Consider the following 25,706-nt stretch of genomic DNA (forward strand, 5'->3'; position numbering starts at 1 on the left):
ATGTTCCCAGTATCAACCAGTGTATTTGAAAACATGGCAGGGCAGGGAATTGTAACGAAAGAAAGTTCTAAAAGTCCAAACAGCAGGACGGGTTCACCCGCACAATAAACAAAAAGACATGACACTAGATCACCAGGATGCACTGGCCTTATATGCAAACCTGGAACCTCCTAACCTCCAATATTAAGATTTGGAGGCATCTTATCTTAACAGGTAAAGAACTTGACATAGAGGGAAACTCTGGGGCACATTAAGCAACGTCTAAAAACTACTTCCTGGGGAATGCGCTAACCCTCATCACAGACACCGGCACCTCAACGACCACGGAGGATGCCGAAATAGTAACAAACCTACTAATAGTAACCATGGAGGAAGGTGGGTTTGGCTCCTTACGAGGTTGGTGGGAGATTACAGTTCTATCTGGATGCATAGAATATATTACTACTGACACTTATATTTCAGAAGTATAGGGGTATACCATAGAATTATCAAAACATAATCCTCCAGTTCAGCATGTACCGAACTGAATGTTCATGCTTACAGGGAAAGAAACAATCAAAAGCGCATACTGAACTACAGTGCCCAAATAAAATAGGTGATGGAGGACATCCAACACGAATCACAGGAATTCGTGTCCAAAAAATCTTTATCATAATATGGTTGCCACATCATCATAGATTTGACTAATTTGAATACTTTCGTACTTTATATTCATTACTAGATGGGAACCTTTGTTACTGCAAAGGTATTGATCCAGGGGTACTACATGGCAAGCATCGTATTAAAATATGCTTGCTATACAGTACTCATTGGAGGTGCCCACAGATGTATTTAACACAATAGATCATCTGCGGTTCACCCTTAACACAGTTCACATGTCAGTGACTTTGCCGTAAGAAAGGGTACAGCCTTAATGGAGGCTTGCAGGAAACTAAACCATCCATCAGACTGGTAGTAGAATAATTGGCATTAGTGGCTGTGTTCCAGCCACATAAATCGGACCTTTACATTATCAAATTACTGAGCGCAATCATGCGTCACTCAAAAATTTATGGGGGGTCATTCTGACAGACCAATGAAGCTACCAACAGAGGCCACTATGGTACAAAAATGGTGGAAACATAACATTAGGCATTGTTCCAATCCAAACATTAACAGCTACCCGTCTATGGAACCACATACTGATGGGCACTTGGATTGGGATGCAACTAATTCCATCTCCAGCTGTGGGGGAGATGGAATGCACAGGAGGCATCATTACAAACGCTGGGCATAAATACCTGGGGAAGTGAGTGCTTGCCATGGCTTTAAGTCATATTGTTCTGGGTTATATCACCAGTATGTTAGACTACAAATTGACTACACCACCGTGGTAGCATATGTCAACTAAATGGGTGGAAACATATCGACATCATGTGACTATCTGGCCAACACTATTTGGCAATAGTGTATCCAGATAGATATTTGGATATCAGCTAACAACTTACCAGGTAAACTGAATTTAGTGGCAGACAACAGGTCACGCTAAGTCTAGAAACACAGAGTGGATGCTGGATTTTTAAAAAAATGTATTGCTGGAACAGCACGGTATGGAACACCAGATAACGACCTATTCACATCCATGCTCTTACCAGTAATCGAATTATGTTCTTGGGAACCAGAACCTGGGGCAGTGGTTCAGATGCATCTTCGCTGCTTTGGGGGATCATTTATGCATTCCCTCCTTCTGCCTCATCAGTCGGGTATTTAGGAAGACACAATAGACTCCGCGTCTCGTATTTTGATAGTACCTGATTGGCCTACTCAACCATGGGTCCTGGTGATATCGACATGGTTTTAGAACCATGCATCACCATCCATCATAGACCTAACTTACTGGTTCTTCCTGCTACAAGGGGAGTTATCCATGTCACAATTATATATAAACCTATTAATTTATAGAGTTGAAAGCACCTCTTCTACACCTGGGACTGACGGACCGAATGTGGAATTATTTCAGCGGGCCACAGACAGTCCACCAAAACATCAGTACTTGGTGCCATCAAGAAATGGGAAGTACTGTCACAACAATAAACATCACCCACAGATCTATGAACATGCCGTCTGTTCTGGAATTCCTGGCAAGCCTCCATTACGATGAGAGGCTCAGTCATAGTGCCATCAACTGCGCCAGAAGTGCTCTGTCAACATACCTGTCGCAAGGAACAGAGCGGCATTCTGTTGGGACACACACTGGAAACCAAACTCATGAGGGGCATTTTAATATCAATCCCCCAAGAACCAGGTACTCCCAAATATGGGATGTGAGCATTGTACTGACCATGTTAAGAAACTGGTCTCCAGCTACAGCTCTGTCCCTACAGAAACTGACTATGAAAACGGTCATGCTAATGGCCTTGGTCACGGCACAAAGGGTCCAGTCACTACAGAAACAAAGGTTGGACAACATGATTATTTCATCTGGAAATTTAACTTTTCACATCAATGTAATAGTCAAACAGAACAGACAGGGGTCAGCAGGCCTAAAAATAGAATTCAGGGCCTACCCTACAGATGGTCGTCTCCGTATTGTAACACACTTACTATTATATATGGAGTATACTAAGATCATCAGAGGGAAAGAAATGTCACTTTAATGGTAAGATTAAACGAGAACTTACCAGTTCGAAGTTTGATCTTTATTTTATGAAGAGTAACGTTGAGGGAATACATGAAGAACCCGCTAGTCCGCATGCGCGTCATTCTTCAAAGCAGCGGTGTGAATCACAGATACCTGTAATGACTTAAACATAGTAAGATTAGAGAAAAAGATACCAGTCAAGTTTATGATCCAGGGTGGGAGCGGAGGGCATGTATTCGCTCAACGTTACTCCTCATAAAATAAAGATCAAACTTCGAACTGGTAAGTTCTCGTTTAATCTTACCATTTTACTTCGGAGTCACGTGAGGGACTCCATGAAGATTTCAAAGCTCTGTGATTCTTGCCGTGGACGAGTCCATGACACACATCTGCCTTGGTATAGGGGAGAAATATATTCGACATCCATACGGTATGTAGAGGCAACAAACAAATTTGTTAACAAAATAAATCATAAACCCCGTATATTCATGGGGACAAATTATATTACGGAACTTAAAATAGTTTTTGAAAAAGTTCCAGTTCCCTCCACTGGTTTATTATAAAATTTACGGAAAGTTCCTTCTGATGACCATCCTGCCGTCTTGAGGATCTGATCCAATGGAACATCCAACTTGTATGCTGCCGACGTAGCTGCAGCCCTGGTGGAGTGAGATTTAAAACAATTAGTATCTATACCTGCTTTAGTAAGTACTTGTTTTATCCATTTGGAAATGGTCTGTTTTGTTATTCGTTTATGAGGCTGTCTGTGGCTAAAGACCAGTGCCTTTTTTGTGCCTCTGATGGTTTTGGTTTGTTTAATGTATTCTTTTAGATGTGTTACCACACACAGTCGCTCATCTGCAGGGTAGTTATTGAAAATCACTTTTCACCTGCCGACCCCTGTCTGTTCTGTTTTACCAGTTCCTGGATGTAAAAATGTACATTTTCCTGCAAACTGGTCATGTTATCCAGCCTCAATTTGTGTAGGGAGTGCGCCCTTTGTGCTGTGACCAATGCCATCAGCATGACTGTTTTTAAGGTCAAAGTCTGTAATGACAGGCTAGTGGCTGGAGTCCAGTTCCTTAGTAGATACAGAACGATGCCAACGTCCCATATATGGGAATATCTGGCCTTAGGAGGGTTAGCATTGAATATGCCCCTCATGAGCTTGGCTACCAAAGGGTGTGACCCCACAGGCTGTCGTTCCGTTTCTCTCCAGAGGTAGGTAGACAGGGCACTTTTGGCACAGTTGATGGCGCTGTACGTAAGTCGTTCGTCATGGTGTAAATTTACCAGAAATTCCAATACCAGTTGAATGTTCGTAGGTCTGTGGATAATGTTGTTCTGGTTGCAATACCTGTGCCATTTTCTGATATATACTAGGTATTGATTTTTTGTTGGGCTCCAGCGATCATGTTCATAGCTCTCGTTGTTAAGCCCAGGTGTAATAAAGGAGCTTTCAGACTCTACAAACCAAAACGTTAATGTGACGATGACAAGGATGACTTGTCCTAGTTGCTGGATTTACCAGTAGATCCGGTCTGTGTTGAATGGTGATGTGAGGTTCTAATATCATCTCCTGTACCACTGAGAACCATGGTTGGGTAGGCCAATCGGGTACTATTAAGATACCAGACGCAGAGTCTTGTCTTATCTTACTTAGTACCCGACTGATGAGGCAGAAGGGAGGGAATGCATAAAAGAACAATTTCCCCCAATGCAGCGAAACAGCATCTGTAGCTGCTGCCCTAGGGTCTGGTTCCCATGATACATATTTTGGCACTTGGTGGTTAAGCCTGGATGCGAATAGATCGACATCTGGTGTTCCGTATCGTGCTGTAATTTCAGCAAATACTTTTATGTCCAACATCCATTCGATGTTGTCATTGAATTTGCGTGACCTGGTGTCTGCCACTAAGTTTTGTCTACCTGGTAAGTAGGTAGCTGATATCCAAATTCCTCTGCGGATACACCATTGCCAGATCTTGTTTGCCAGATTGTCACATGATGTCGATTTGTTTCCACCCATGTGGTTGATGTATGCTACCACAGTGGTGTTATCAATTTGTAATCTTACATGCTGGTGAGATAACCCTAAGCAATATGACTTAAGGCCGTGAAAAGCTCCCAACATTTCTAAGTAATTTATGCCCAAAGTGTGTAGTTATGATGACTCCTGTTCATTCCATCTCCCACTACAGCTGGCGATGGAATCCGTGGCACCCCATCCGAGAGCACTAGCATCCGTTTGTAGTGTGATAGACGGATTGCTGATAATGATTGGATTGGAACAATGCCTAATGTTTTCTTTCCACCATTGTAGTTCTAATATGGTTTCTTTTGGTAGTTCCATAGGTCTATCAAAATGACTTCCATTGTTTTTTAGAGCTGTTATTTTTGCCCTTTGTAAATTCTGATAATATAAAGGTCCGAATTGTGCAGCTGGAAAAGCTGCTATTATCTTGCCAATCATTCTCGCCACCTGTCTAATAGATGGTTTGTTTGTGTCAATGATTTTGCTGCAATCCTCCTCGAGGGCTATTGCTTTGTCTTGTGGCAAAGTCACTGACATAAGAACTGAGTTAATGGTAAATCCCAAGAAATCCATTGTTGTTGAAGGTTTCAATTTAGATTTAATTGGATGGATAATGAATCCTAGGCTTTCAAATAATTGTATGGTGGCTGTTATTGTTAATTCTGCTTGTTTTACCCTTTTGCCCAATATAAGTATATCATCCAAATAAGCCATCACAATGTGTTTATGTTGCCGTAGGAAAGCTAAGGCTGGTTTTAATAATTTAGTAAATAACCTAGGTCCATTTGGTAGTGCTCTGTATTGCCAGAGTTGATCCATCCAATTAAATTTCAAATAACGTCTGTGGTCACCTGTTATGGGTACTGAATAGTAAGCATCTTTTAAATCAATGCTTGCCATATAGTAACCTTTGGAGATTAATAGTTTAGCAGTAGCAAAGGTTTCCATTTTGAAGTGAATATATTTTACAAAAACATTCAAATTACTCAAATCTATGATGATGCGGCAACCACCATCTTTCTTATGTTTAATTAAAATGTTGGACACGAATTCTAAAGGTTCGTGTTGGGTTTGTTCAATTATCCCCATTTTATGGAGTCTCTGCAGTTCAGCATGTGCTTTTGCTTTATCTTCGCCCTTAAGCCTGAACACTCTGTTCGGTACATGCTGGACTGGAGGATTACGTGGTTGTAAGAATTCTATCGTGTATCCCTGGATACTGCTTAGGATATAAGTATCTGATGTTAACTTATACCATGCATCCAGAAAAAAGTGTAATCTGCCACCAACACCCATGCTTTCGTTAATAAGTAAGGGACCAGACCCACCTACCTCTATGGTTACCAGTGGTCTTATTTCTTCCCTTGTCCCCGAGGACGTTGAGGCCCCGGTGTCTTGATTTGTGTTGTTGTAGATGGGTGCATCTTCCACGAGGGCTGGCCTGGGCCATGTCCTAAAAAAGACCGCTGTTGGATTGGTCTTGCCCTCGACTGTTCCCCGGAGTAGTCCTTGCGACCCATGAGTGCATAGGGGTGGTACTTCTGGGGGTGGCGTTTGGTTGCTTTTATGATTCCCAGGGCTTTGGATTCTTCGTCCAAATCTTTTACCTGTTTTGGTAGGTCCCCTCCAAACAGGTAAGTCTTTTCGGTGGTCGTTTCCGTTCTGCATAATCCTGCAAATTTTGGGTCTAGTATCGGCTGTATGCTCTTCTTTCTGATATTATTCAGTTCATATTGGGTATTGCAGAAGAGGGCCAGGGCATCTTTCTGGTGTTGATTCATATCTTCCTCATCCAGGGTTCGTGTGAATGCTGTTATCCCTGCGGTGAGGGTTTTAAGTACTTTTTGCAGTAAGACATCCCTTGTCCAGATGCTTGCTACTACATGCTTCCAAATACATGCGTTCACGGTTGGGACATTAAGGGATTTACCGTTTCCAGGTTGCAAGTGACGCCCCATGATGTCAATTAGGGCTTGGCCCTGTAGCTGGTTCAGGGACATGTAATTAACACTTGCCGCTAACCTGGCTGGTAAATTATCCCCTGTGAGTTCTGGTTTTGCGAACTGAGCCACCATTTCAAGTAAGTTCCCACTCACCCCTTGCACTGAGTTTTCCATCAGTTCCTGTTCAGGGTCAGTCCAAATCTGCCCCGCTATGCTGTCCTGGGAGGCAATAGACGCCGAATACAGCCCTGAATAAGGTACTGCAGAGGGGCTGAATGTCTGCCCAGTAGAGCCAGACCCCCTCTGGAGTATTGCCTCCATCAGCCGCTCCATTTTCGTCCAGTGCTCTCGGGCACCTGGCTCTTGCGGCTTGTCCTGGACCAGCTGCCGCTCCAACGCGGTACAGAGCTTTCGAGCGCTGACCGCTCGCGGTCGCTGGTCCCGCAGCTCAAATGCATTCCAGTGATCTTAGTCACTGGTCGCTTGCTGCTCCTCCAATTCCTTCAGCCCCACAGGCCCCTGAGCGTAGGTGGCGTGGGGCTGTTCGAAATCAGAGTCGTCCGAAAGAACGGCTCTGTCGGTTTTACGTTTAGCCTTTCCACCCGCCGGTGGTGAGGCTAGCTCCGGCACAGGTGCTCCCGACAATGGAGACAGCCCTGCCGTCTGCCGCCGCTGGCTGCCCGTTCCTGCACGGCTCTCCCCCGCCAGCTTTTTTGCAGCTTTGGTTCGTCTTCTGTCCATCTTAGAGGTAAGAAAAACGTAGATCTCTTACCTGTCTTCGCTGGTTGTATACACCAGCCGTTTAGGAGGAACGTCCTTCCTCCATCGAAATGACTCGTGCAATGCGTGTAGCGTAATGACGCGCATGCGGACTAGCGGGTTCTTCATGGAGTCCCTCACGTGACTCCGAAGTAAAATCAGCTACAAACAGCCACTCAAAACAGTGACAGTCCATCTCTAGATGGCTAAAACAGGTCCTAACAAAGGCTGGAGTAGACACTAGCATTTTAAATCTCACTCCACCAGGGCTGCAGCTACATCGGCAGCTATGAAGTTGGACGTTCCTATGGACCAAATCCTCAAGGCAGCAGGATGGTCAACGGAGGAAACTTTCCAACGACTTTATAACAAACCAGTCATTGAACCTGGAACATTTGCAGAAACAACTTTAAGTTCTGTAATATAATTTACCCCATAAATAGGGGCAATAATTGGTGTTAATATTTTTATCGTTGGGTTTCAATATCGTATTGATGTCTAATGATGTTAACTCTATTCTCCCCATAATCAAGGCAGATGTGATGCATGGACTCGTTTCCACGGCATGAAATCACAGAGCTTTAAAATCTTCACGTAGTTACTCACGTGACTCCGAAGTAAAATAGTAAGATTAAACGAGGACTTACCAGTTTGAAGTTTGATCTTTATTTTATGAGGAGTAACGTTGAGGGAATACGTGCCCTCCGCTGCCACCCTTGATCATATTCTGAACTGGTATCTCTTCTCTAATCTTACTATGTTTAGTCATTACAGTTATCTGTGATTTCACACCGCTGCTTTGAAGAATGACACGCATGCGTCCTGGCGGGGTTCTTCACGTAATCCCTCAACGTTACTCCTCATAAAATAAAGATCAAACTTCAAACTGGTACGTTCTCGTTTAATCTTACTATTAATCTCCATGCAACCAAAATTGGAGTTGGATACAGCACGGAAACAGGCCCTTCGGCCCTCCAGGTCCATGCAGACTATCGATCGCCCATTCACACTGGTTCTACATTATCACACTTTCTCATCCACTCCTGACATGGGGGGGGGCAACTTACAGAGGCTGAACCACACATCTTTGGCACCCGGAGGAAACCCACGCAGACACAAGGAGAACATGCAAACTCCTCACAGACAGCACCCGAGGTCAGCAAACAAACCCAGGTCTCTGGCGAATGAGGCAGCAGCTCTACCAGCTGTAAAGATTTTTTTTTTAAACAGGCGTTCAAATACTGAATGAGTAAATTAAGTTCAGTTAATAAAATGTGTCAGCATAATAATATTGGCCTACTCCCCTGACATCAGTCTGAAGAAGGGTCTCCATCTGAAACGTCACCCATTCCTTCTCTCCAGAGATGCTGCCTGTCCTGCTGAGTTACTCCAGCATTTTTTGTCTTTCTTCGCTTAACCTGTTACTTCCTTCTCACCCCCCCCCCAATTCCAAAATGGTGCCCAGGCCAGGCGACCACCGCATGCTGGTCCCAGAAGTGGATCTGCAAGCACTCATTACAATCGCTCCACCACAACCTCTATTCCCTTTATCATGTATCTGTGTCATAGTCTGTGGAATTCTCTGCCTCAGACGGCGGTGGGGGCCGGTTCTCTGGATGCTTTCAAGAGAGAGCTAGATAGAGCTCTTAAAGATGGTGGAGTCAAGGGATATGGGGAGAAGGCAGGAACGGGGTACTGAATGTGGATGATCAGCCATGATCACATTGAATGGCGGTGCTGGCTCAATGGGCCAATTGGCCTACTCCTGCACCTATTGTCTATTGTCTATACACAGTGCACGGCTCGATTGTAATCATATACAGTCTTTCCACTGACTGAATAGTACATAACAGAATGCTTTTCGTTGTACATCGGTACACGTGACAATAATAAACTAAACTAAACTAAACCAGAGCGCCAGAGACCCGGGTTCAATCCTGACTACCGGGGCAAAGTTTGTTCAGACTTTGTACGTTCTCCCCATGACCTGCGTGGGTTTTCTCCGAGATCTTCGCTTTACTCCCACATTCCAAAGACGTACACGTTTGTAGATTAATTAGCTTGGTATAAATGTAAAAATTGTCCCTAGTGTGTGTCGGGGGTCGTGTTAATGTGCGGGGATGGATGGTCGGTGCGGACTCGGTTGGCCGAAGGGACTGTTTCAACACTGTATCTCTAAACTAAACTAAACTAAAGTAAATGCCTGTTGGCACATGATTGTGCTAATTTATGGAAATCGCAGCTCCCACTAATATGTTTCATCAAAATTTGCTTTGAAAAAGAAGCTGTTGGCATTGGGCAGGGCATCAGAATCAATATTTGAACAAAATGTTCCTTATACCACCCAGCAGAAGACGGTCACGGTGGCGCAGCGGTAGAGTTGCTGCCTTACAGCGAATGCAGCACCGGAGACCCGGGTTCGATCCTGATTACAGATGATATCTGTACAGAGTTTGTACGTTCTCCCCGTGACCTGTGCGGGTTTTCTCCGAGATCTTCGGTTTCCTCCCACACTCCAAAGACGTACAGGTTTGTAGGTTAATTGGCTTGGTAAATGTAAAAATTGTCCTTAGTAGGTGTAGGATAGTGTTAATGTGCAGGGATCGTTGGTCGGCGCGGACCCTGTGGGCCGAAGGGCCTGTTTCCGTGCTGTATCTCTAAACTAAACTAAACTAAACTAAACTACACGGTTTATTTTGCTCTGGTATTTGGGTCATTTAGTTTATTTTAGTTTTGAGATACAGCGTGGAAACAAGCCCTTCGGCCCACCGAGACCGTGCCGACCAGCGATCTCCGCACATTAACACAGTCCTACACTAGGGATAATTTTTACATTCGTAGCAAGCCAATTAACCTACAAACCTGTACGTCTTTGAAGTGTGGAGGGAACCAAAGATCTTGGAGAAAACCCACGCGGTCACGGGGAGAACGTACAACTTCCGTTCAGACAAGCACCTGTGGCCAGGATCTAACCCGAGTCTCTGTCACTGTGAGCGCTGTAAGGCAGCAACTCTACCCCTGTGCCACCGTGCTGTAACTTACAGTTTTTTGTGTTTATTATATAGTGTCTACGTGTATTGTGTTACTGGCTTGTTACGCTGCTGCAAGTAAGAATTTCATCGTTCTGTTAGCAGTGCACATGATAATTAAACAGTTCTATCTCTTGACTCTTGAGTGGTGTGTATATGGAACGAGCTGCCAGAGGAGGTAGTTGAGGCGGCTATACTAGGGCAGCGTTTAAAAGACATTTGGACAGGTGCATGGATTGGAATGGTTTGAAGGGATATGGGACAAATGCAGGCAGGTAGGACTACTGTAGATGGGTGATCTTGGTCGGCATGGGCAAGTCGGGCCGAAGGGCCTGTTTCCATGCTGTATGACTGTGACTTTAAGTACTCATTGAATGCATGCGGACAATAAATGGTGGTTAACAGACACCTCTGCTGGATGGTATTAGCATTACAACTATAGTGATTTTTTTTACCATAATACAAAGATGTAATTCTTAAGGGTTAAAATGCATCTGCTCTTTCATTAGGAGACATCGACCATCCCCTCCCCGCTACGCTCCATCAATGAGCAGAAGGGCGGCATGGTGGCACAGCGGTAGAGTTCCTGCCTTACAGCACCGGAGACCCGGGTTCGATTCCGACTATGGGTGATGTCTGTACAGAGTTTGTACGTTCTCCCTGTAATCTGCGTGGGTTTTCTCCGAGATCTTCGGTTTCCTCCCACACTCCAAAGACGTACAGGTTTGTAGATTAATCGGCTTGGTATAAATGTAAATTGTCCCTAGTGTGTGCGTAGGATAGTGTGAGTGTGCGGGATCGCTGGCCGGCGCGGTCTCGGTGGGCCGAAGGGTCTGTTTCCACGCTGTATCTCTATACTAAACTAAAGTTGCCTGCTTAGGTGACGTTTCATGATTTTCTTTGGAAAAGGTTAACCTTCTGAATTGATGCAGACCCCAAATGAGGGTGTGCTAGGGTTCACGGGCCTAGCGATAGTCTCCTCTGCCAGTGATGAATGCTCTGCTGGCATTGAAGTCCAGCAAGCAAGTTGCAAGAGGAAAGCAGATGCAGCAGGTTTCACATTATCCTGACTGCAAGCCGCCCGTTCTGTTGTGTCAGCTTTAACCGTGGAATTGTGATTATGAAATATGATGTGTGCTGAATCTAATGAGTTCCTTTGCCCTTCCAGCAAGTTCGTTCCATTGAACTCCATGCCATCTCGTCTTCTCTTGCAGCCAGCAATAAAAGGAACATGTTTAATGACGACTCTTGATGGTCTCTGCCCGTGAAGCGTTTGCACTGAGGATCGCCTGCTCAGAAATGTAGTCAGTGGCAGGAGATAAATCCATCGTTCCATCATAGAGACATTTGTAAGCGCCGCAATCATGCACAGGATCAAATGTAACTAATGCTGGGAAGAAACACCAGACTTATCTTTGGAGAACAAATATAATGTTATAACTCTACAACCATGGTGTTAGTAGATGAGTGGCTCTGACCTTTCCCCCCTCCCACAAACACTACAGACACACACTTACAGTCAGTAAATAGACTCTTTGAACAAGATATGTAAGTATGTTTACTGTTTGCTTTCAATTTATATTTTCATGTATTAGAGCGTGCCTGATAGACGTGTTTTGAAACAGAAAATATCGTAATGATGGACATTCAAATTGAATGATAAATTTAGCGCAAGGACTGTGACATGGTGAGAAATATTAGTAAAACATATGTTCATTAGTTTATAAGTGATAGGAGCAGAATTAGCCCATTCAATCCATCAAGTCTACTCTGCCATTTCCCTCCTAACCCCATTCTCCTGCCTTCTCCCCATAACCTCTGACCCATACTAATCAAGAATCTATCTATCTCTGCCTTAAAAATATCCATTGACGGCCTCCACAGCCTTCTGTGGCCAAGAATTCCACAGATTAAAGGGCCTGTCCCACTTGGTCGTCATTTGCGCGTCATTTACGCGACATCATTTACGCGCGCATGGTGCGTGGTGACGTAGGCAGTGATGTGCGTTCACGCGCGGCACCCCAGGATTTTGGGATTCACCAAATCTTCGCGTGCCACCTGCGTGACGGGCAAATGACGGCCAAGTGGGACAGGCCCTTAAAGAAATTCCTCCTCATTTTCTTCCTAAAGGAATAGCCTTTCATTCTGAGGCTATGACCTCTAGTCATAGATTCTCCCACTAGGCTTGGCGATCGTTTCGCTGAACACCTCCGCTCGGTCCGCTTTAGCCAACCTGACCTCCCGGTGGCTCAGCACTTCAACTCCCCCCCCCCCCCCATTCCGTATCCGACCTCTCTGTCCTGGGTCTCCTCCATGGCCAGAGCGAGCAACACCAGAAATTGGAGGAACAGCACCTCATATTCCGCTTGGGCAGTCTGCATCCTGGGGGCATGAACATTGAATTCTCCCAATTCTGTTAGCCCTTGCTGTCTCCTCCCCTTCCTATCTCTCCCTCAGCCCTCGGGCTCCTCCTCCTGGTTTTTCATTTCTTCTCCCCACCCCCCCCCCCCCCCCCCCCTCCCCACTCCCCATCAGTCTGAAGAAGGGTTTTGTGCCCGAAACGTTGCCTATTTCCTTCGCTCCATAGATGCTGCTGCACCCGCTGAGTTTCTCCAGCATTTTTGTGCACCAGTGGAAACATCCTCTCCACATCCACTTTATCCAGGCCTTTCACTATTTGGTAAGTTTCAATGAGGACCCCCCTCATCTTCGTAAACTCCAGCAAGTTCAGGCCCAGTGCCATCAAACGCTCATCATACGTTAACCTACTCATACCTGGCATCATTCTCGTAAACCTCCTCCTCCAGACCCTCTCCAGAGCCAGCACATCCTTCCTCAGGGGAAGGGGAAACGATTTAATAGGAATCTGAGGGGGGTAACGTTCTCACAAAGGGTGGTGGGTGCAGCTGCCGGAGGAGGTAGTTGAGGCAGTTACCATCGCAACGTTTAAGAAACAATTAAGAGAAGGTACAAACTCTGTACAGACAAGCATCTGTAGTCAGGATCGAACCGGGGTCTCTGGCGTTGTAAGGCAGTCACTCGACCACTGCGCCACCGTGCCGCCCACGGGATGAAGGAAAGATGGATCCTTGGAAAGGGTTGATGGAACAGCCTTGAAATGAGATTACCTTTAAATCATCTGCAAATTTAGTAAAAAACAGCATTTTAAAAAAATGCAATCTTTTGTCACCAGCTAACACTTATGTCAACCTCGTGTCAACCTCTTAAGCCAAATGGTGAGAATTGTCGCTAGTGTGTAGGATAGAACTAGAGTACAGGTGGGTGTATAACTGGTGTGCAGGAGGTTCTGTTACCACGCCGTATCTCTAAACGAAACTAATCCAAACTAAAGTGGCGTGCTCCATTCCTAATTGACATTCAGAGAGCACTGATGAGTTGTATTCCTCGCAAGCTGAGCGTGGAAAGGACTCCCACGGTGCCGTCAAAGTGTTTCAGATGTTTGATTCGGCAACAACGAAGGAATAATAATATTTTGTTTCCAAATGGCGATGATATGTGACGAGGACAGGACCTTGCAGTTGTGTTTAGTTTAGAGATACAGCACGGAAACAGGCCCTTTGGCCCAGGGAGTCCTCACCGACCAGCGATCCCCGCACACTAAAGGGCCTTTCCCTCTTTTTTGGCGACTACCGGCATCATTGACTGATGTATCAGGCCACCGAAAAATTAGCGCCGTGATGACGGATTGCCGCGCGGTGTTTCCTCAAGTGTCGCAACGTTTTTTTTTGTCGCCGCTGGATTTTGAAATGTTCAAAATCTTTTGGCGACCCTGATGCCAGCAGTCACCGAAAAAATCGCTAAGTGGGACAGGCCCTTAACACTATTCTACACACACTATGGACAATTTACATTTATAACAAGCCAATTAACCTACATACCTGTACGTGTGGGGGGAATCCGAAGGTCTCGAAGAAAACCCATGCAGTTCACGAGGGAGAACGTTCAAACTCAGTACAGACAAGCACCCGTAGTCAGGATCGAACCCGGATCTCTGACGCTGTAAGGCAGCAGTTCTACCGCTGCGCCACCGTGCCGCCCGTAACCGTGACTGTCTTGTTCTATATTGGCATTACTCGTGGAACTCGGAGTATAGTTGAATGCATAAGCCCTCTGTAACATAATGGAAGGAACTTCATCGATGATGCAGGCAAAAAATAGTTTCAGCCTCGGAGCAGCTCTGAGGAACTCCTGTAATCATGTTCACTGTATATTATGAATGCATAAAAGTTTTACACAGTGGGGTCAGCATCCAATTAGCAGCAAAGTGGATTTTGATTAACTTTGAATAATTCTTCTCATGTGGCAATATGCTAAGTCCAATGTTCAGCTAATTAAACGAACAAAGTGCAATTCCCAGTGCTTTTACTGAAAACTAGAAAAATGAAATAAATAGATGGATTACATTAAGGAAAAATGATTTTTTTTTTGTTCTCAGGAAACCTGCCGCTTTCGAAGTCGTGGAACAATCTTTGCTTTTTGGATTTTAACAGGGATGAACTCCGATTAGCTCAATAAATAATGTGGTGAGCAGTGATTGTCCCAGAAGGAGAATTTAGGCCCACATTTTTTAGCGTAGACAAAAATGCTGGAGAAACTCAGCAGATGTGGCAGCATCTATGGAGCAAAGGAAATAGGCAACGGTTCGGGCTGAAACCCTTCTTCAGACTCCAACATTTTTGATATCCATGAACTTAAGCACATGCCTTCAAGAAATGAATGCAGGGAGTGGTGGGATATGGATCATGTGCAGTCTGAAGAAGCTGGGCATGCCCCCTACAACTCTCGCCAACTTCTACAGATGCGCCACAGAAAGCATTTTATCGGGACGCATCACAGCTTGGTTTGGGAACAGCTCCATCCAAGACCGCAAGAAATCGCAGCGAATTGTGGACGCAGCCCAGACCATCAGACAAACCCAACCTCCCTTCTATTTATTCCATTTATACCTCGCTCTGCCTTGGCAAGGCCAGCAGCATAATCAAGGATGAACCACACCCTGGCCACTCTCTCTTCTCCCCTCTCCCATCGGGCAAAAGTTGTAGAAGTGTGAAAACGCACACCTCCCGAATCAGAGAGAGTTTCTTCCCAGTTGTTATCAGGCAACTAAACCATCCTACCATAACTAGACAGCAGTCCTGAACTACTATTTACCTCATTGGTGACCCTTGGATTATATTTGATCGGAATTTACTAGCTTTACCTTGCACTAAACATTATTCCCTTATCATGTATCCTTACACAGTAAATGGCTTGATTGTAATCATGTATAGTCTTTCTGCTGACTGGTTAGCACGCAACAAAAGCTTTTCGCTGTACCCCGGCACACGTGACAGTAAACTCAGTACAGTACTAACTAAGGTTAGTTCAATTTTGCATCAATAGTCCAATGGTGCTTTGTTTCCCATCTATGCATCAGTGCAGTGAAATTATTTTTGCTTATATTACATATGCAGGCACCACTACTTTTGCCGCCATTATTCAAAGCCCCTGGTCGGCCCACACACTCGATGTACTGGAGCAGTTCCCGCGAACCGACGTCCTTCTGCTCGTCTGACCATCTTTGCGTCCCGGGGTCGCCTCTTGCAGCCGACCTTGTCGGCTTGAACGTTCACCCTCCGACCGGCCCTTGCTCCTCACGTCCGACATCATCAGCTTCCTCCCGGTTACTCCGTCCGACGAGACTTTGGGCGGTTCGTTGGTCCCGTCGACTGACGAGCCTCCAGGCGGGACCCACCGACCGGTCGACATCGTGATATGCACGGACATTGTGGGCCGAAAGACATCCTGAGCAACACAGAACATATTCAGTTATGAAAATCAACAGAAATATTGCAGACTCTGGACCTCTCAAACCAAAACCGCAAAAAACTGGAACGTTTTCTGACAGCAAGTCGGGCAGCGGAAAGAGAAACAGGGTTAATGTTTCAGGTGCAAACGTATCATCAGAACACATTCAATTATTTTTATAATCGGCACTGGGAACTGAGATATCCTCTACATTTGGTCACTGTCAGCATTAAATATGCTCTGGTCAATAAGGGTTCCATTATGAGTTTAGTTTAGTTTAGTTTAGTTTAGAGAGACAGAGCGGAAACAGGCCCTTCGGCCCACCGAGCCCACACTGACCAGCGATCCCTGCACGTTAACACTATCCTACACACACACTAGGGACAATTTTTTCACATTTACACCAAGCCAATTAACCTACAAATGTGTACATCTTTGGAGTGTGGGTGGAAAATGAAGATCTCGGAGAAAACCCACGCAGGTCACGGGGAGAACGTACAAACTCTGTGCACACTCCGTACAGAGAGCACCCGTAGTCAGGACCGAACCCGGGTCTCTGGCGCTGTAAGGCAGTAACTCTATCACTACGCCACTATGCTGCCCAGGTTGGATAGAGAGGATGTGGAGACGATGTTTGCACTAGTGGGGAGTCTAGGACCAGAGGCCAGAGCCTCAGAATATAAGGTCGTACTGTACCTTTATACAGGAGATGAGGCAGAATTTCTTTAGTCATAGGGTGATGAATCTGTGGAATTTGTTGCCACAGACGGCTGTGGAGGACGTCATTGGATAGTATTAGAATAGAATAAAATGCCTTTTATTGTCATTCAAACAGCTTGGTTTGAACGAAATTGCATTTTCTACAGTCTTAACAATTACAAAAAAAAACAAGACCCACACTTAACAGTTTACACAAACATCCATCACAGTGAGTCTCCAACATCTCCTAGCTGTGATGGAAGGCAAAAGTCTTATCTCTTCCTTTGTTCTATTAAGGCACAGATTGATTGATTCTTAATTAGTACGGGTGTCGCGGGGTGATGGGGAGAAGGCAGGAGAATGGGTTGATAGGGAATGTTGGATCAGCTGTGATTGAATATCGGAGTAGACTTGATGGGCCGAATGGCCCAATACGGCTGCTATAACAAAATAAAATAAAAACATGGGTTACAGTTCTATTCTGTCCATCCCAGTGGTGTGACTAATTCCCACCCAGAGAACAACTAACCCCAGCAGATTGTAATTATAGTTTAGTGCCAATGTTTTATTAAATGAACTGTTCTCATGCCAGCAATGTAGCATTGCCACTGCTAGAAGGTGTGAATGTCAATGGGCTGCGTGATTCAGTGGAGAATAGCAGAATCTATTCTGGAAATCAACCCACCAGCTCACCTTCCTGCATGCAACTGTGAGAAAACTGCCACAGTCTCTTTCATCTTCCACAGCGAATTTCAACACATCAGCTTCTCCTGCATCCTTTTCACAGGCACCACATGAAGTATCGACCACCTATTTGTTCAGGTGGGGTCATGACTAAATTACCATAATGGGCCTGTCCCACTTAGGCGATTTTTTAGGCGACAACAGGAGACTAGGCGGTCGTCAGATGGTCGCTGGGGTGTCACCTGAGTAGTCTCCCCACTCGCCCAAAAAGTCGTAGCATCATTCTGGTCGGCGAAAAATTTTCAACATGTTGCGACAATGGCGACCTTGGGTTTGACGCCAAATGAGTGTAGCTTGACGTTGGTGATGTCGTAGGTGATGTCGCCAAGTTAATGTAGGCAGTCGGCACGATGTCGTCGGTTGTCGTATTTGCCGGCAGTCACCTAAAAATCGCCTAAAGTAATCGCCTGAGTGGGACAGGCCCAATAGTACAGCCGCCGGTTTTTCGCCGACCTGCCACGACTATGACAGTCGCCAGCAGTCGACGAAAAAACGCTCATGGGGAAATCCAACATGGAGACAAGTCCAGGTCAGTCAGTCCAAACCATTAAGCACTCATTTTAAAAATAGTCCTACACTAACCCGAGTCTTTTTCCTCTCCACTCCAACACTCATCTACAAATTTGGGGTTCATTTATCCGGGGAAGTGGGATGAGGAAATGGGAGCACCTGGGGGCGGCACAGTGGCGCAGCGGTAGAGTTGCTTCCTCACAGTGCCAGAGACCCGGGTTTGATCCTGACCATGGGTGCTGTCTGTACGGAGTTTGTATGTTCTACCGGTGACCACATGGGTCTCCGGGTGCTCCGGTTTCCTCTCACACTCCAAAGACGTGCACGTCCGTATGTTCATGGGCTTCTGTAAATGATACATTGTCCCTTCTATCGTATCATATTGTATCGTATCTTGTGTAGGACGGTGCTAGCGTGCGGAGACATCGTTGGTCGGCACGGACTCAGTGCACGTTGTGGCAGGAGTGAGCCATTTTAAATTTTAATGGTTCATTCTTCTGAACGTAGTTTACGGCTCTCGTTTGGAGCAGGAGAAAAAGTGGCAGCTTTTTTGCAAGTATCAAGAATTCCCTTATTATTATTATTTTTTTTTTAATGTATCATTTCTCAGAGCCCTATTGTTTTCAAAGTGTCTCCAGAGATCGTAAGCTCTCCTGACTGGGCACCTGACTTAGTTTGACAACCTCATTTATTCTGAAAAGCTCCCGATCTACATCAATGATTTCTGCAGTGATTTTAAATGGAACCAGGGTACAAATAGGTTGAATGACGTACCTTCTATTTCAATGGTTGAATAATCTGAGACGTTTGTGAAGACCTTTCTGAAATCTCCACAGAATTGCAGGCACAATTGGTGCAACTGAAAGGTTTTCTCAAGATTTATTACACAGGACACTATCTTCTCCGGAGAGATGGTGTTCCTGAACTACACTGTTAAGTGTCTACAGACAAGAAAAACCTTCCTCAGTACATTCTGAAAATGTACAATTGGATATTTAACATTTGAAAAATGGCCAAAATAATCTGATACCAACAATTTTGTTTTGAAGGGATCTGCGGATCTAGAAATGCTTTTGAATTAAGTAAGATTTTATAGAGGAGCCAAAGTCGGGAAAAGCAAAGTAAATGTGGAGTCCGCAATTGACTCGCAAAAATTGCTGATGATGGAAATCTGACATTAAAAAAATGAGTATCGAAGTTTAGTTTAGTTTAGTTTAGTTTATTGATACAGTGTGGAAATAAGCCCTTCGGCCCACCGAGTCCGCACCAACCACCCATCTCCACTCACTAGCCACACCCTACACACGCTAGGGACAATGTTTACATTTATACCAAGGCGATAAACCTGCAAACCTCCACGTTTTTGGAATGTGGGAGGAAACCGAAGATCTCGGAGAAAACCCACGCCGGTCACCATGAGAACGTACAACCTCCACACCGACAGCACCCAGAGTCGGGATCGAACCAGGGTCTCTGGCGCTGTAAGGCAGCGACTCTACCACTGTGCCACTGTGCCGCCCAAGTTGGAAGGTCATGTTGCAGTGATACAAGACATTGGGGAGTATTGTGTTCAGTTCTGGGCGCCATGTTGCAGGAATTATGTTGTCAAGCTGGAAAGGGTACAGAGAAGATTTACTAGGATGTTGCCAGCATGCAAGGGTCTGACCTATTGGGAGAAGTTGAGCAATCTGGGACTATTCCATGGAACGCAGGAGGATGAGGGGTGATCTTATAGAGGTGTATAAAATCATGAGAGGAATAGATCGGGTAGGGGAATCAAGAACCAGAGGACATAGGTTTAATGTGAAGGGGAAAGATTTAATAGGAATCCGAGGGGTAACTTTTTCACACAAAGGGTGGTGGGTGTATGGAACGAGCTGCCAGAGGAAGTAGTTAAGGCAGGGACTATCCCAACATTTAAAAAACAGTTAGACAGGTACAGGGATAGGACAAGTTTAAAGGGATATGGGCCAAACGGAGGCAGGAGCGACTAATGTAGATGGGATACGTTGGCCAGTGCACGTAAGTTGGGCCGAAGGTTCCATGCAGTATAACTCTGTAAATCTATGACTTTATAACTCGGCTTGTACTCGCTAGAATTTAGAAGATTTAGGGGGGATCTTATAGAAACTTACAAAATTCTTAAGGGGTTGGACAGGCTAGATGCAGGAAGATTGTTCCCGATGTTGGGGAAGTCCAGAACTAGGGGTCACAGTTTAAGGATAAGGGGGAAATCTTTTAGGACCGAGATGAGAAAAACACTTTTCACACAGAGAGTGGTGAATCTCTGGAATTCTCTGCCACAGAAGGTAGTTGAGGCCAGTTCATTGGCTACATTTAAGAGGGAGTTAGATGTGGCCCTTGTGGCTAAAGGGATCAGAGGGTATGGAGAGAAGGCAGGTACAGGATACTGAGTTGGATGATCAGCCATGATCATATTGAATGGCGGTGCAGGCTCGCCTACTCCTGCACCTAATTTCTATGTTTCTATGTCTATGTTTCTATGTAAAAGCATCAAAATATGCAAACATTGAGCAGGTCAGGTATCATCTGTGGGAAAAGAAACAGAGTTAATGCTTCAGGTCAAAGATTGACTAACTAATTTCCTTTCCACAGATGCTGACTGACCAGCTGAGTGTTTCCAACATTTCTGTTTCAACTGGTTTCTTTTCCTGCAAATACAGTTTCAGTTTAGTTTATTGTCACGTTATTGCGTGCTAACCAGTCAGCGGAAAGACAACACATGATTACAATCGAGCCATTTACAGTGTATAGATACATGATAAGGGAATAACGTTCAGTGCAAGGCAAAGCCAGCAAAGTCCGATCAAGGATAGTTCGAGGGTCACCAACGAGGTAGATAGTAGTTTAGCACTGCTCTCTGGTTGTGGTAGGATGATTCATTTGCCTGATAACAGCTGGGAAGAAACCGTCCCTGGATCTGGAGTTGTGCGTTTTCACACTTCTGCACATTCTATACCTTATATAATTCTTTGCAAGATAGACACAAAATACCGGAGTAACTCAGCGGAACAGGCAGCATCTCTGGAGAGAAGGAATGGGTGACGATTTGGGTCAAGACCCTTCTTGAGACACGGGTCTCGGGTCTCGATCCGAAACGTCACCCATTCCTTCTCTCCAGAGATGCTGCCGGTCCCGTTGAGTTACACCAGCATTTTGTGTCTATCTTCGATTTAAACCAGCATCTGCAGTTCCTTCCTGCACATACTTCTACGCAAGTTGGACACCAGACGTTAACGCCACTAACTTTGCTAACAAAATGCTGAACTACATTTCAAAATTGTGACAATGGCTTTCAAAACCAATATGCCAACGTAACCAAACTGCCTGAATGTACAAGGGAGAGATACCTGGCTGATGTATTGGCCCCAAGTCGCCTTATGTACTCTGAAAGATTTCTGCCTCAGATCCAGTGGGAATGTCGCAGCGAGCACCTGGTATAAAGAGCAAGGCGTCTTGAATGCAAATATTTAGTTCTTCCTGGGGTGGTCCCATTATGTTGATGTGGCACTTTATAACCCAAAGCAATGCATGATTCCCAAACGCCTCCTGTAAAATATCTCCCTTATACTTACTCAGAAAGTGTGAATTCCCAGTGTTGAGAATTCCATCTTGAACGTGTGTCCCTTTGGAACAAGTTCCGACTCTTACGGTGATGAATGGAAAGAGTTGTGCTGCCACAGATGCTGCTGTGCTTTGTTGTAATAATCCCAATGGATTTAAGGCAGGGATCTATCAGAATACACAAGGAAATTTGATACTTTGGTTATATACCTTTCTTCAGTAACTTGTGCTGGGCAGGTTATGATTTGAAAGCCATGAGCGATTCTACTGCACAGAGATTTAAGCTTCAGCTTTCAACCGTGCTAATACTGGGCAGCACAGTGGCACAGCGGTAGAGTTACTGCCTTACAGCGCCAGGGACCCGGGTTCGATCCTGACTACGGGTGCTTGTCTGTACGGGGTTTGTGCGTTCTCCCCCTGACCAGCGTGGATTTTCTCCGAGATCTTCGATTTCCTCCCACACTCCAAAGACGTACAGGTTTGTAAGTTAGCTTGGTATAAAAATGTAAATCGTCACTCGCGTGTGAAGGATAGTGTTAACGTGTGGGGGGGGGGGGGGGGATGGCTGGTCGGTGCGGACTCGGTGGGCTGCACTGTATCTCTAAACTAAATTAAACAAACCTAAACTAATCGCAGAAACAAAATAATACCTCATGCACTTGAAGAAAAGTCTCAAAATCGGTGCTCACAATTACCAAGCTGTAGCATTAATACATCTACCTGTTTTTTCTGCAACAACAATTAATCGAATTCAATTCTTCCAACGTAATATGAGCTTGGAGCTTGAGATATTGTCTGAAGAAGGGTCTCGACCCGAAACGTCACCCATTCCTTCTCTCCAGAGATGCTGCCTGTCCCGCTGAGTTACTCCAGCATGTTGTGTCTATCCTCGGTGTAAGCCAGCATCTGCAGTTCCTCCCTACACATTTGAGATTTTACAATGTCACTCCCCGTAGCACCAACATTTATAACATGCAATTTATGTCCACCAGATTAAATAAGCAGCAGTTTTAGCCTCACAACTCACTCTTAATGGATTTGATAACACCATGGTAGGATTTACTGCCTTACGAGATTTTGGGCAGTTTGCCAAGTCCTATTCTGTAGCAGTAAAACACATACAAATTAAGGCATCTCATGTGTAAAATTCATTCAAGAACCACAAAAGCAAAATAAGTGGTAATTACCTCATCTACAATGTGGTCATAATCAAAGCAGGGCTGAACTGTATTTTGCAAATGTACGTCTTTATTTTAATAACCGAGGTAATTATGTGTTATGGAAATTAATAAATAGTGCAACGTGCAAAAGAAGACCATGGATGGTGTTGTCCAGTTAATATCAGGTTACTTTGCAAAGGAAAATATTAATGAGTCGAGTGCGACGAGGTGTTTAAACACTGGTACTCGAACAGCTATTCACAAATTCAATCATAAATATTTGCAAATAGCAAGTTGGTGTTTTCACCTCCGAGGTATAATTTCACACTTGAAGGACGCTGATGTGAACTCCATGCGTTCAAAATGAGTTTGCTTAGCTTTATTTGTTAAACATAATGGCTTCCTATAAACGGGCTGAATAATAATCGTTTTAAACTGCCTCGCTGGTACCAGCTTGACAAAAGAGCCCCTTCCCCTGATGCAGGGATGTATTGAGAGCTCGATTCATAAATAAACAAACGGAATAAAATGCATGTGTAAACAATTACACACTGTGTGGAAGGCAATGAAAGATTATAAGGCTAATAACTACTCTTGCCTCAGTGGCTCCAGCACAAATCTGCACAACACAAACGTGAAAACATGTCTCGGGAACGACTTTTGCTTGTGATCTGGAAATGAAGTTAAAACATTCATTGAAAGACAATCGTTGAAAGGGTGAAGGGGAAGAGATTGAATAGGAATCTGAGGGGTTACTTTTTCACACAAAGAGTGGCGGGTGTATGGAACGAGCTGCCAGAGGAGGTCTGAAGAAGGGTTTCAGCCCGAAACGTTGCCTATCTCCTTCACTCCATAGATGCTGCTGCACCCGCTGAGTTTCTCCAGCATTTTTGTGTACCTGCCAGAGGAAGTAGTTGAGGCAGGGACTATCCCAACATTTTAGAAACAGTTAGACAGGTGCTTGGATAGGAAAGGTTTGGAGGGATATGGGCCAAACGCGGACAGGTGGGACTAGTGTAGCTGGGACATGTGGGTCGGTGTGGGCAAGTTCGGCCCAAGGGCCTACTTCCACGCTGTATTATTCTATGACACAAAATGCTGGAGTAACTCAGTTGTTTCGGGAGCATCCGAGGAGAACATGAATAGATAATATTTCGGACTGGGACCCTTCAACCTCTACCATGCTGAGGCTAGGCACCAGCTCTCGGACTTTCAACTTTATACTTTAGACCAGGGGTTTCGGCCCTCGAAACGTTGCCTATTTCCTTCGCTCCATAGAACCTGCTGCAGCCGCTGAGTTTCTCCAGCACTTTTGTCTACCTTCGATTTTCCAGCATCTGCAGTTCCTTCTTAAACAAATTCCTAAATAACCAGAGCTGGAGACCTAATAACTCAGTCATTGCAGGTTCTCCATTAATTATAAAGCACGTAAGTGAAAAATAGGGAGCAATCAGAGTTTTACTGTATATTGGAAATGTGCAGTGTGTTTAAACCCTTCCATTAAAGGTCGCGATGGAACTATTCGCCCAGCTTCTTTTGCAACTGGACCGCCGTTCAGCAATTAATCAGTGGCAACACAAAGACAATTATGCAGTCACACGCTGCAAAGCAAAGTCAACAGCCCACACAAAATGTATCCTCGACTGTGTTTCCCCCTCAGGCGCTATCCTTTCATACTCGTGTTCCTTTCGACTCCGTCCCTGTATCGGTAGGTCTGAAGCAATTCCCAAATGCTCGCTCTGTAATCATGACTGTGATTAGGAGCCTTTTATTTGAAGAGCCCTGGGCTATACTCGTTCTCCTCGTATGCCGTGGTGCATCAAAGCCACGAACGACCGCACAGTGACATCTGAGAGCTTGTTGTATTGAATATCTCAATAGACCCATAGGGTTTGTCCACCTGTAGTGTGGTTTAGTTTAGAGACCTAGCGAATCTCCGCACACTAACACTATCCTACACGCACTAAGGAAAATTTACATTTGTACCAATCCAATTAGCCTACAAACCTGTACGTCTTTGGAGTGTGGGAGGAAACCGAAGATCTCGGAGAAAACCCACACAGGTCACGGGGAGAAGGAACAAACTCCGTACAGACAGCACCCGTGGTCGGGATCAAACCCCCGGGTCTCTGGCGCTGTGAGGCAGCAACTCTACCGCTGCGCCACCGTGTCGCCCAAAATCCTACAATTGTGTGGACTTGTCAGACAAAATCACCCCAGGTATATATAAGAAGAGAGAGAGAGAGAGAGATTGAACTGAATGGACTCATTGTGGAAACGATTTTGGTGGTGGTCAATTTTTTTGGTTTAAAAAGTCGCTGGTTTAAACTGAAGATATACACAAAAAGCTGGAGTAACTCAGCGGGACAGGCAGCATCTCTGGAGAGAAGGAATGGGTGACATTTCGGGTCGAGACCCTTCTTCAGACTGGTTAGGGATAAGGGAAACGAGAGATATAGTCGGTGATGTGGAGAGATAAAGAACAATGAATGAAGGATATGCAAAAAAGTAACGATGATAAGGGAAACAGGCCATTGTTAGCAGTTTGTTGGGTGAAAATGAGAAGCTGGTGCGACTTGGGTGGGGGAGGGATAGAGAGAGAGGGAATGCCGGGGCTAGCTGAAGTTAGATAAATCAATATTCATGGTATGGTGGGGCCGCTGAGACTCAGGGGAGGGTGGGGAGCGGGGGTGGGGGGGAGCAACAGAGAGGGACCATTGGGGACTTTAATGAATACTGAAGAAGGGACTCGACCCGAAACGTCACCTATTTCCTTCGCTCCATAGATGCTGCCTCACCCGCTGAGTTTCTCCA

This window comes from Amblyraja radiata, chromosome 28 (assembly GCF_010909765.2).
Source record: "Amblyraja radiata isolate CabotCenter1 chromosome 28, sAmbRad1.1.pri, whole genome shotgun sequence".
Lineage (NCBI taxonomy): Eukaryota > Metazoa > Chordata > Chondrichthyes > Rajiformes > Rajidae > Amblyraja > Amblyraja radiata.